The following is a 12987-nucleotide window of genomic DNA, read 5'->3' as shown; positions in this document are numbered from 1 at the left end:
CTTATGTCTCCCTGTCATCAAAGAAGTCCGGACCCAAAGGCCAATCAGACTCAAAATAAAAAAGGGGTGAATATATCACTTCTCATATTTTCTCTCAAATTTCTTTTGCATTGGAAACAATTATTAGAATAAAACGGGTTTCTACCTTAGGCCCTGTTCGTTTTAGATTCTGAAAACCGATTGTGCTAGTCAAACAGATTATTGGACTTAATTTTGAATCCAATAATCGATTTGGAGCCCACAATCGGTTGTCACAATCTCAAACAAACTGAGCGTTAGGGTTTTTATTCAAAAATTAATTAATTTCCTTTTTTCATTCCTATTCCGTTGAGGAATTATAAACTGAAGGGTGCCCTTGCAAAAAATCATCTACAAGGGCACTTCCATTGGTCCAATTTAACAAAGTGCATTTAATTCTATATTTGTTTGAACCGTTTGATAGTTTTCCATGTAATTATAAATGCGCTTTGTGAGTTCAAAACTGTTTTTTGGCACCTTGGACTGGTCCAAAGAAATGCCTTCATTGGAGACCCCTATACGTATAGGCGCATACCGCTTGACCACAAGACTTTATTTTGTACCTTCTGATCGGTATGAGTTGCCTGCTTTTCCTAAATAAATAAATCCATCCCCTCTCGTTTAGCCTACCAGATTAGCTCAAAATTAAACATAAATTTGAGCCCAACAATCAGTTTTGGAATGACAGCTAGTTCTCAAAATCCAAAACAAACAGGGCCTACATGTGCAAGTAAGAATATATTTTGGTGGCATTGAAAGAGATTTCATGCCCTGTTTGGAATGCAAGAAAAATATTTCCAATGGAAAAAAAAATTTGCACGATTTTTTCTCTTTCCATGATTTAGAAAGAAATGATACGCTTATGGTTAATTTATGAGGATATCATCGTAGAAGTTAAGGTCCCTCTAAATAAAAATTGAATAGGTTGGTTCAAGGAGAAATTATATGGTGGCCGACAATGAAGTCCCGTCAAGATGGTACGTGAGACATACTACCCTTGATATTTGATCCAACAGCAGCCTCTTAAAATTACTTAAAAGGTGTGCTGCTGTTGGATCAAATATCAAGGGTGGTACGGTTTTGACGGTACTTGATTGCGGGCACCCTATCAAAACTCTGGTTCAAGTTATCTTTTTTTTTTTCTTTTCATGTGTAAAAGTGGTAGGAAATTTTAGAAATACTTTTCCTTTCCAAACTTTTTCAAAAAAATTCTTCAATCCAAACAAAGCCGTAGGGTGTGTTCTTCAACAATTCTGGAGATGTTCTTTCTAAAAATTAGAATTAATCTTTATCCTTTAGAGTCCTTTGGAATCAGAATTGTGTTTTTCTAATTTAGGGATAATTACATTTACAGCCCCTTAACTATGGCCAATTTCCACTTCTAACCCCATGATATCAACTTCACCAACGACACCCCTGAGGTTGCAATGGGTTTTTTTAACGTGACGGAGTGGACATAGAGGAGGAAATGACTATAATGCCCTCGCCTTCCCCAACCAATAATTAGGGTTTTCATACGTGAAAACTGAGAATTAGGTTTTCATTCAAACCCTTATTTATTTATCAACACAAACCCTCGATGTAGGAGTTTTAGTTGTCTTCATTCACATTATTATCATGATTTGCACAGAAACCCTAATATTTTACGGCTTTTTTTGTTTTTATCAGTATTTTTTTCTAGAAATGTGGGTTTGATGTAGCCATGGGGTGGAGTTTCATTGTCAGTGGTGGATGTGTCTTGAAGAAGAGAAGAGAATCTCTCTCTCTCTCTCTCTCTCTCTCTCTCTCTCTCTCTCTCTCTATACGCGCGTGCGCGCGCACACACACACATATACTTTTGTTTTTGTGTTTCAGAAATGGGTCGTGGGTGAAAGAAAGAGGGTTTCAAAAATGAGCTAGATGGTGACGGCGGCGGTGGCCGTGATGAAGGAAATGGCGTAACCCTAATCAATTAAAACCAGTGACGAAGGTATTTCTGTCTTCAAAATATTAACCATGGTTAATTTAAGTAATTCCCTCAGGTTAAACTAACGGACCGTCAATGGAAGGGGTCTACTTAAAATGTCAGAAAGATGAGGGAGTGTCTTTGGTGAAGTCGAGACCACCGGGTCAGAAGTGGAATTTGGCCATAGTTTAGGGGGTGTAAATGTAATTATCCCTTTAATTTATCTTTAAAAATTCTCGATTTTGTGCGGCAGATGATGTGGAAAATGTGGTTTCACCCTAAAAAGGTGGAGAGTGGACATGTTTCACACTAGAAGTTGAGAGTGGAGAGAGGGGAAGATCGTGACATAGCGCCCAATTCTCTGTGAAGCGAGAAACGTTTGCTCCATAAAATAATGTCTATAAAAATTAGGATGAATTCTTAGACGAGTTGTTGAAAATTTGGAATTCCTAAAGAACAGAATTCTCATTTTTTAGGCTAAAACAACTGAAAATCGTTCTAAAGAATGTTAAAGAACGCACCCTTAGTTTCCTCAATTGCATTAGTTAACTATGTTTTCCAATTAGATTCAAATGTGTGACAACGGAATCTTATCGACAAGGATTTAAATAGGGGTGAAGCTCGATTCAATATTTGGGAATTCGGGTTGACCTTTTATCATAAAATCGGGTCAAGTTTGGGTTAATTCTAATTCATTTTTTCAAACAAAACCTCAAACCGACCGATGCAAATTGCACCACTAGATTTTAATAATACTCCAAGTTCCGGTCAGAGCATACCGCTTTGCCTAGCAGCACCGATGCTAGTATTGCTCTCCCAATGTGACAAGATCACCGATTGGATTGTTTTGTGAAGGATACCCATAGATCTCTGATTTTTTTTCCTCAATGTTTTGACTCCTTTTAAAGTGGCACTATGACACTGGGTTGAAATTAGAAAATGAAAATAAGAATACCAAGCTTTAGCCGAACTCCTCTTTCGTTCGGGTGTATCCCTATTGTCTCTTATTCATAGGGGTGCAACTCGGGTTGATTTTTTGGAATTCGGCTTGAGCTTTTAGTATACAATTGGGCTGGGTTCATGTTGATTCCAATCATTTTTTAGCAAATCTCAGCCCGAACACCCAAGTAGCACCCCTATTCATTCTCTCTCGCATAAGTTAACGAGCAAGGTTCAGGAACCGGACTAGAGTAGATAGTCATTGGTGGGCAAAATCTCAAGAAAAGTGTACCAATCTATTATCATCTACCTCAAAAAAAATCCTAGGGCTTAGCATGGATTGGATTGCCCGACTGAAGCTGTCGGTTGAAAATGCCACTGCCCCATTCTGCTATTACATTGCAATGGCTTCAAACTTTGGGTCTTCTTAAGAGCCATCATGGATTGGCCTTTCTTTGAGTGTAGGAAATGAAAGACTAATTGATTCTTGTTTTAGAACAAAAAAAACTCTTCATTATTTTATTTTAAGTGTTTTTTTTTCATTTTGTAGATTTATACTGAAAGACTTAAAATATATACTTTAGATCTCCTTGGTGATAACTTTGTTCTGAAATTACAGTGGTAGGCTTTTAATCATTGAAAGCCTCAAAACTTCGGATCCAACATAGCAATTAGACATCCCTTTGCAGGAATGTTTCGTATCTAATGTGGACCCTTTGGCATTTATCAGTTTGCAGGCCATCAATTTAACGGTTAGCATCATTTGTTAGGGAGACTTAAGGCAGTGGTCCACTACAGTAGGGCCCACTTTCCTACTGTGTGCCCTATGCATGTCATGTGGACATGATCGGGGCAGTCGATCCAGTCATTTCCGTTGGCCCCACCTTTATCAGGGATTATCCTAACCTCTTGACATTTAGGGTTTCTACGAAGCAGTTTTCAGGGTATAAAATTATAAAAAATGTGGTTGTTAGGTTCATTCCTAGTAGTCAATCTGCGGCCTCGCGTGGGTCCTATCTAAGTGATCAGGTCCATCTGCCATCTTTTTGCATTCTATCATTAAAATGTTCTACAAGATCAACGGTCGGTATTGCACATTTATGTCACCATCGACATTGGGTCCTACTGGATTGACATGGTGAAACATTCAGACCACACGGCCATTGAGTTGGATTCATGTTCGATCATTTCCATTGAGTTTGGTCCCATTGCCATATAGATTGGATGATCTGATCAAGGTATTGATCAATGGCTCATAATCAACCACCAGATCGACAGACCAATTAATATAAAACTTTTCCATTATATGTGGAGCCTTACATATTTAATGTTAGTTGAGATTGAGATTTCTTGTCGATGTGTTGTAGGAGATTTTGCTAATCAACTAAACTTTAGGAGATTTCTTCTTATAATAAAGAATATTAAAAGAAGGCTTTCAATACAAATAAAAAATTGCAACCAATAACGTCTTATTTCTATAATTAAAAAATGAAAATTGGCGTCTAAAAAATTACAACCTTTATGATATTGTTTAAGTTTAATAGGGAAGATTGTAGTAACATTTATTATCTCGGTTGAATTAATGCTTCTTCTTTTTTTCCGAAACCGTAAAAAACCATATTTTAACTAGGAAATGATATCAGCACAACCATTCTTTGATAATTGCACAAACGCAGCTTGTCTGTTTCTTTTTAATTGCTTTGTAAGATCTTGTTGGGAACTGTAATAACCCCTTGACAAGATTTATTTTAATTAATTTAAGAGAGAAAGAGTGAAAAAAGAAAAAAGAAGGGAAAAATACACTTAGATCCCCTGTCATTTCTGACACATTCAACTTAACCCGTAATGTTTAAAAAGTTACAAGTAGACCCCCTGTGGTTTCAATTTGTGTAAATTAGACCCCCTCAATTGACAGTTCGTCCATAGATTGAAGGGTTAGGATGATCCCATGGAGCTGAGATTTTAGGCATATCTATGTCAGGGCCCATCAAATGAACGCTTTGGATCATCCAAACAATGTGGGCCCACTGTTTCTTTTTAATTGCTTTGTAAGATCTTGTTGGGAACTGTAATAACCCCTTGACAAGATTTATTTTAATTAATTTAAAAAAAGAGAGAGAGAACAGAGAAGAAAAAGGAACTTTGCTTCTTTGTCCTTTTTTTTTCTCCTATGCTCCTTGGCCCACCCATAAACTCATTGATTTGGAAAATTGGAAGAGAGAGATTAAAGAACATTCAACGAAGAATTATTATTTATTCTTTGTCTCCTTTTCTTTTCTTTTTTAAATTTTATTTTGTCTTATGCTCCTTGGCCGGCCATAAACTGTATAGAATTGAATTGGAAAATTGAAAGAGAGATCAATGAATATCCAAAGAAGAATTGTTGATTCTTTATATACTTTTTTGTCTCCTTTTTTTTTTGTCTTATGCTCTTTGGCCCGCCATAAACTATAGAGAATTGATTTGGAAAATTGTAACAGAGATCAAACAGCATCTGAAGAAGCACTATTTTCTACAATCAAACTTTCTTTTCTTGCTGTAGAGCCAAAATCGAGTCTTAAGAAAAAAAATGGTCTCTGCAACTGTTGCCGATTCTTCATTTTTATACAGAAAGAACGTATGAGTAAGATAGACTATTACTATCTCCCATTGTTGATAAACTTGTCGGAAACTTGAAGGAAGCAATAAAAGAGATTAAATTACTGTGGGGTGTTGATGAGGAGATAAAAAAACCTCTCAAGCACATAATCCACCATTCAAGCTGTGCTTCAATATGTTGAAGAACAGCAAGTAACTCGTAATGCAATGGAAGATTGGCTTTGAAAGCTTAAGGATGTTGTATACAATGCGGATGATGTAGTGGACGAGTTTGCAACGGAAGTGCTCCGATTAAAAATGGACAGATTCGTGCAGGTTTATACACATTCATTTTTGCCTCCACAGTTCATAGCGTTAGGATGATCCTATCGAGCTGAGTTTTTGGGCACACCCTATCTATGTGAGGGCCCATCAAATGAATGCTTTGGATCACCCAAACAATGTGGCCCCAACTGTTATTTTAAGGTAGGGAGTAGATAAGTTATCTACTCCTAGTAGTGTATACACTAAAAGACTATATATATATATATATATATATATATATATATATATATATATATCTTTTCCCTTCATCAAATGTAACAGATCCAGTCCGTCCATGCAATCTAGTAAATGCGGGACCATTTGAGTTGTGAGTGGGATCGTAGCAGGGTTCCGACGGTCGATCCTACAAAACCCAATGATGGGCCCCACTACGATCCTGCTCCTCAATTAAGAGTACAATTGCATTCGATCAGTGGCCTCCATCGAGACGTAATCCTAATGATGATCGCCAAATCATCATAGCCCAAATCATAACTAATATGTGCAAGTCCATTTTCCTTCCCACATCTACTGAGTTGGATCCTATAGGGCGTGGACATATACTATCCCCTGGGTCCACTCATGGTATACCTTCCAGTCAAGCACTTTAGGGCCCGCAAATGCATTTGCAAAATCATTTCAAAAAATATGCAAGCATTTTAGAAAAAAAAGATAAACCATTTATCAAATCCGCTTAGCCAGTCTATTTTATTAGGCCTACTGTTCTAACCAAAACTGTAGATGATATCCCCACAATTAAGGATGGAGAATTCTTTGTTGGGTATCCTATTTGCCTCGTGAGTTTACCATAGGTTCCAGTACTACCTTGAGGTGATCAATTGAAGAACCACTGTTAGATAGGCCAAGAATCTAGAACTGGCCCACAGACAAATATGACCTCTCAGGTCAAAGGACATATAAAGGGTCTTGTCTGGTAAAATAACCTTATTAACTCTTGTCCACCAACTATTCTACTGGGATCATGTTCACTACATAATCCTACTGACGCACCCACTCTTCTTGCTTAGCTTCCACTACCCAAATGACTAAGATAAACTACTTCACGACTCGTGCATGTAAGCAAGACTGGTGCTGGTTGTGTACATGAGGAGATGTCCAATCTTGACCCTAACCAGGAACATTCAAGGTTCATAAAGAACCGAGATACTATATCTCCCTACTCCCTAGGATCTATGAATCCTTGAGCATGGTATTCCTCATTGCTACCTAGGGCCGAATATGTGTCAAATAATAAGCGCATGGAACATATTCAATTAGATAATACCCAATAAATGTCATGAAATGAAACCTTTATAAATACTTAAATGACAATATATAGAATGTACTGGCTTTTAAGGCACTAACTCTAATAGCCGTGTACATTTATAGCGAGATTTCTGGGATACGGCGGAGCTCTTGCTTGTCATGGTATGGTTGAGTCCAGTGTTGAGATTTGTCTCTGGCAAAATCTCTTGTGAACAGGTGGGGTACACATTTTCTTGCCACCTTCTGACTTGTGGTGTGCTGGGCAGCGTGGACTCCGATCCGAGAATGGTGAGGGACGGATCCCCTCATCCTCAGGATTTTTACATGTGAAGGAGAGCTCTACCAAGGAACTCTCGAAAAGGTGCCCTCACAATATGAGTGGCGATATATGAGATACCTCTTGATCCGGAGACGTAGTTCTGAATTAATACGTACCTAAAAATATGAAAGAGTCGCCAGCTTGTGGACCCTGATCCGAGAATGGTGAGGGACAGATCCCCTCATCCTCAGGATCTCCACATGTGAAGGAGAGCTCTACCAAGGACCTCTTGAAAGGTGCTCTCACAATATGAGTTGCGATATATGAGATACCTCTTGATGCAGAGATGTGGTCCTGAATCAAGACGTACCTAAAAATATGAAAGAGTTGACATCCATGGATAGGCCATGGAACAAAAAAATACTCTGTTTGCAATGGATAACCAGAAATAATTGGGTCCATGCTTGGTTATGAGCAGGGAAGGTGTTAGGCACCCCACACGCCCGAGCACACTAGGTCTCTTATGCCATTTTCTATTTACTTTGAAGAATTTTGGGTGAAAATCATGTGAAATGGGAACATACATCCCCGAGAAGACGGACTACCCAAGCATGCATGACCCAGGGATGGGCAAAATAAAAGAAAACATCCAAATCCTAAAGAGAATTGATATCATGGATAAAATTAGTCAAAGAAGAATAACCAAATGAGTAGGTCCTAGTCTAATCAAATATTAGGATCGAATTTACCATCAATGGATCAAAAGATAGACCCTGGCCATGAGGGTGGCAAGTAGAAACCACTGACCAAGTCTAGATCTGAAAGATGGATTGATATAATTGATTGGATTAAATAGGGAAACTTCACTAAATAAGAAAGCCATAATCTAATAATCAATATAAATATAGATAAATATATATAATATATATCCTAACCAGGGCCACCATCCCTAGTCTAATCTAGCGGAGTCAAGGGAGTCTTGACTCATGACAGACTTGTGAGTGTACTAGGACCGTGTTGTAGCCACACGAGATGAACTACCCTAATCTATAGATAGGACAAGGCTTCTAACTCTAGGCTCACGTGTAGCAACACATGTCCGTACCTATATGCAAACAAAGGGCAAATGCAATATATAGAGGGAGTAAGGCTGAGGTCCTTCTGGCCGGTGCATAGTTACTTGTGCATTGAGAGTTCCCTCCAATGCACGAATGTCCGTTTTACACACGAAGTGTCCAAGAATTGAGTGTACTACAGGTGCAGTGATGGGGGGGGGGCAGGTATAGCCCAGAAACCCTCCTGCTCGTAGTACCCCAAATAGGTGATCTGATATCCATCCACAACAAACCATAGCAGAAAAATAACCACTTAACAGGAAAATATATGCAGGGATAAGAGTGAGTGTGAGGGCCCTTGTTTTATTACGCACCTACTCGGTGCCCCTGGATTCTAACGATAAAGTTCTCATTTAAAATGATTTTGGCCCAAATTTCTTCAAAATTAATTAAAATGGCATTTATTACAGAGTTAGGCAATATTTCAAAAGATCCTCAGCAGAGTTGCCAGCCTGTGGACCCCGACTTGAGAATGATGAGAATGTAGATCCCCTCATTCTTTGGATCTTCACATGTGAAGGAGAGCTCTACTAATGAACTCTTGAAACGGTGCCCTCACAGCATAGCATGAGTGGCGATATATGAGATACCTCTTGATCCGGAGCTAGGGCTCGAAACTAAGACGTACCTACAAAATGAATAAGAGTTGACATCCATGGATAGGCTATGGAACCAAAAAAATATACTCTGTTTGCAATGGATAACAAGAAACAATTGGGTCCATGCCTGACATTGGAAGGTGTTAGGGTCAGTGGTCCCGTCATATTGCGGGATGGTTCGCATTATAAACCCTGTGGGCGCCGGGGCGTTCATAACGTCGTCGGTGAAAGGCGTTCTGCTTGAGAACGTCCTCGCAGCAGGCCGGCTATGGTCTTTTGCCAGCTCTTCTATACGGTGGTCCATTTTGTTCTATCCTTCGAAGCATCGGATCAGCTCTGCGGTCTGGTCGGTCCGGCGATCTGTTTCTCTCCACTGACGGGCTCGCCGCAGAGCCTGACTGACTTTCCGGACTCCTTCGACGAGGCCGGGACTTTTCTTGCTGTGCGCGGTCATCATGGACTCGGTGCTTTTGTGCAGAGCGGGACCGCGACCTCCGGCGGCGGTGAGGCTCTTTATGGGCATGCCTGGCTCTGGAGTGATGGAGTTGCCTTGAGTGGTGAGTCCGGTCTTCACCGTGGGGCGCTGACTCTCCCCTGTGGTCATTCGACCTTTCCTGTACGGGTCGTGGAGCTTCTGGAGGATGTTGGGGAGGTGCTTGGAGTAGCTGCTGGTACTGACCGACGAGAGCCGTCATCTGCTGAAAGAGAGCTTGAACTTGATCCGGAGTGGGCGTGAGGTTGAGGTGTTCTGAACGAGCTCGGCTCTGTTCTGCTGTAGCAAAAGCAGCCACCATCTGTGAGGCAATTCGCTCACTCCGGGTCCTACGAGGTAGCACGGCTCGGGTAGTTCTTGCGGTTGGTACCCGAGCATTCCTCCGTCCTGCCATATTGTAAGGGGATTTGAACAGCTTTTAGTTCGGGGGTCCTACGGATGGCGCCAATCTGTTGGGCCTAAAATCGGTAACAGATACGGCAGTGACGTAAGAGCTGAGCTGGAGGACCCGAGGAGCCGAAGTGAAGAAGCCGAGTTCTGCGGAATCGAAGTGAAGGAGCTGAGTCTTGCACATGAACGAACGAGGTCAGAAGACCAACCCGTAGTCGTGACTCTGGACTGGCCCTTCGACACTCAAGTCAGTATCAGCAGGAGTGCAGAGCGAGTTTTTAAGAGTGGTAAGTTGAGAAGTTATTACCCTCTGGTTTGAGCTTTGAAAGCCCTTTTATAGAGGGAAACCTGGGGTGGTTGGGTTACCTACCCCAGGACAGGTGTCGGCCTGTTATAGGGTTGAGTTCACCTACTCCAAGGTAATTACCATAACACCCCTGGACAGGTGTCGGATTTGTGGTGGGCCATCCTGGGGCCACGTGTCGACAGCTAATAGGCTGTTGTTTTTCATACCCCATCAATCCCTTTGCAGGAATGTTTCGTATCTAATGTGGACCCTCTGCCATTTATCAGTTTGCAAGCCATCAATTTAACGGTTAGCATCATTTGTTAGGGAGACTTATAATATTGTTTAATAGGAAGATTATAGTAACATTTATTATCTTGGTTTCTATTAATGCTTCTTTTTTTCCGAAACCGTAAAAAACCATATTTTGATTAGGAAATGATACCAGCACAACCATTCTTTGATAATTGCACAAACGCAGCTTGTCTGTTTCTTTTTAATTGCTTTGTAAGATCTTGTTGGGAACTGTAATAACCCCTTGACAAGATTTATTTTAATTAATTTAAGAGAGAAAGAGAGAGAGAAGAAAAAAGAAGGGAAAAATACACTTAGACCCCCTGTGGTTTCTGACACATTCAACTTAACCCCTAATGTTTAAAAAGTTACAAGTAGACCCCCTGTGGTTTCAATTTGTGTAACGTAGACCCCCTCAGTTTACAGTTCGTCCATAGATTGAAGGGTTAGGATGATCCCATGGAGCTGAGTTTTTAGGCAAATCTATGTCAGGGCCCATCAAATGAACGCTTTGGATCATCCAAACAATGTGGGCCCACTGTTTCTTTTTAATTGCTTTGTAAGATCTTGTTGGGAACTGTAATAATCCCTTGACAAGATTTATTTTAATTAATTTAAAAAGAGAGAGAGAGAACAGAGAAGAAAAAGGAACTTTTCTTCTTTGTCCTTTTTTTTTCTCCTATGCTCCTTGGCCCACCCATAAACTCATTGATTTGGAAAATTGGAAGAGAGAGATTAAAGAACATTCAACGAAGAATTATTATTGATTCTTTGTCTCCTTTTCTTTTCTTTTTTAAATTTTATTTTGTCTTATGCTCCTTGGCCGGCCGTAATAGAATTAATTTGAAAAATTGGAAGAGAGATTAAAGTACGTTCGAAGAAGAATTATTGATTCTTTATACATTTGTGTCTTGTCCTTGGCCAGCCATAAACTGTATAGAATTGAATTAGAAAATTGAATATCCAAAGAAGAATTGTTGATTCTTTATATATTTTTTTGTCTCCTTGGCTGGCCATATACAGTATAAAATTAATTTCGAAAATTGGAAGCTAGAGAACAAAGAACATCCGAAGAAGAATTATTGATTTTTGTCTCCTTTTTTTTTTGTCTTATGCTCTTTGGCCCGCCATAAACTGTAGAGAATTGATTTGGAAAATTGTAACAGAGATCAAATAGCATCTGAAGAAGCACTATTTTCTACAATCAAACTTTCTTTTATTGCTGTAGAGCCAAAATCGAGTCGTAAGAAAAAAAAAGGTCTCTGCAACTGTTGCCGATTCTTCATTTTTATACAGAAAGAACATATGAGTAAGATGGAACTGTTACTATCTCCCATTGTTGATAAACTTGTCGGAAAATTGAAGGAAGCAATAAAAGAGATTAAATTACTGTGGGGTGTTGATGAGGAGATAAAAAACCTCTCAAGCACATTATCCACCATTCAAGCTGTGCTTCAATATGTTGAAGAACAGCAAGTAACTAGTAATGCAATGGAAGATTGGCTTTGAAAGCTTAAGGATGTTGCATATGATGCGGATGACGTAATGGACGAGTTTGAAACGGAAGTGCTCCGATTAAAATTGGAAGGCGGAAATCAATCCAGAAAGAGGAAGCAGTAGGTATACAACATTACAACTTCTTCTCTTTTCTTCTTAATTCCATCCCAATTTTGTCTCGAGGTAAAACGATGACAATAAAGAGGTGTTAATAAAATTGTTGTTCGTTTCGAATGAATCGGTATCATCATCGTCCAAGGATATATGCATTATTTCGAGATTCGGCATTGGGCACCTCGGAAAGTCAACTCTTTCCTAGTTTATTTACAATGATAAAAGGGTGGAAGATCATTTTCATTTACAATGATAAAAGGGTGGAAGATCATTTTCAAGTTCGAGGATGGGTTTGTGTCTCTGAAGAGTTTGATATTTGTAGAATAACAAAAGCAATTATGGAATCAGTGACAAAGAAACCTTGTGGTCTTAACAAAATCGATCCACTTGAAGTTAGCCTCAGGGAAGTGTTTAGTGGCAAGAGATTTCTACTCGTCTTAGACGATGGATGGAATGACAATCATAGTGACTCGCAGAGGCTATAGGTTCCATTCAGTTTTGGGGCAAAAGGAAGTAGAATTATAATAACTACGAGTAGTTAAAAAGTTTTAGGTATCATGGGCACAATAATTGCCTATAATTTGGATGGCTTAGCGGAGGATGACAGTTGGTCCTTGTTTACACAACGAGCATTCACAATGGGAAGCTCAGATCGATGCGCCTCCAACCTTAATAGCAAAATGTAAAGAGATAGTGAAAAAAATGTATTGGCTTGCCTTTGGCAATAGAAGCTCTTGGAGGTCTCGTGCGTTCAAATACTGATGAGAACAAGTGGAAGAATGTCCTTAAAAGTGACATGTGGGAAATATCAGAAATGGAAAAGAATATTATTCCAATACTAAAAGTTAGCTATGATAACTTACCTGCATGT

At 39.5% G+C, this 12987-nt stretch overlaps 1 pseudogene; it reads left to right on the top strand.

Moving 5' to 3' along the window:
- Positions 1 to 12014, top strand: part of LOC143850480 (uncharacterized) — a 99866-nt pseudogene extending 87852 nt beyond the window's left edge.
- The last annotated feature ends 973 nt before the right edge of the window (positions 12015 to 12987 follow it).

Source organism: Tasmannia lanceolata, unplaced genomic scaffold (genome assembly GCF_043159265.1).
Source record: "Tasmannia lanceolata isolate RefF3 unplaced genomic scaffold, GAP_Taslan_0.1 ptg000018l, whole genome shotgun sequence".
Taxonomy (NCBI): Eukaryota; Viridiplantae; Streptophyta; class Magnoliopsida; order Canellales; family Winteraceae; genus Tasmannia; species Tasmannia lanceolata.
The sequence above is the reverse complement of the archived record's forward strand: the minus strand, read 5'-3'. Positions and strand labels throughout refer to the sequence as shown.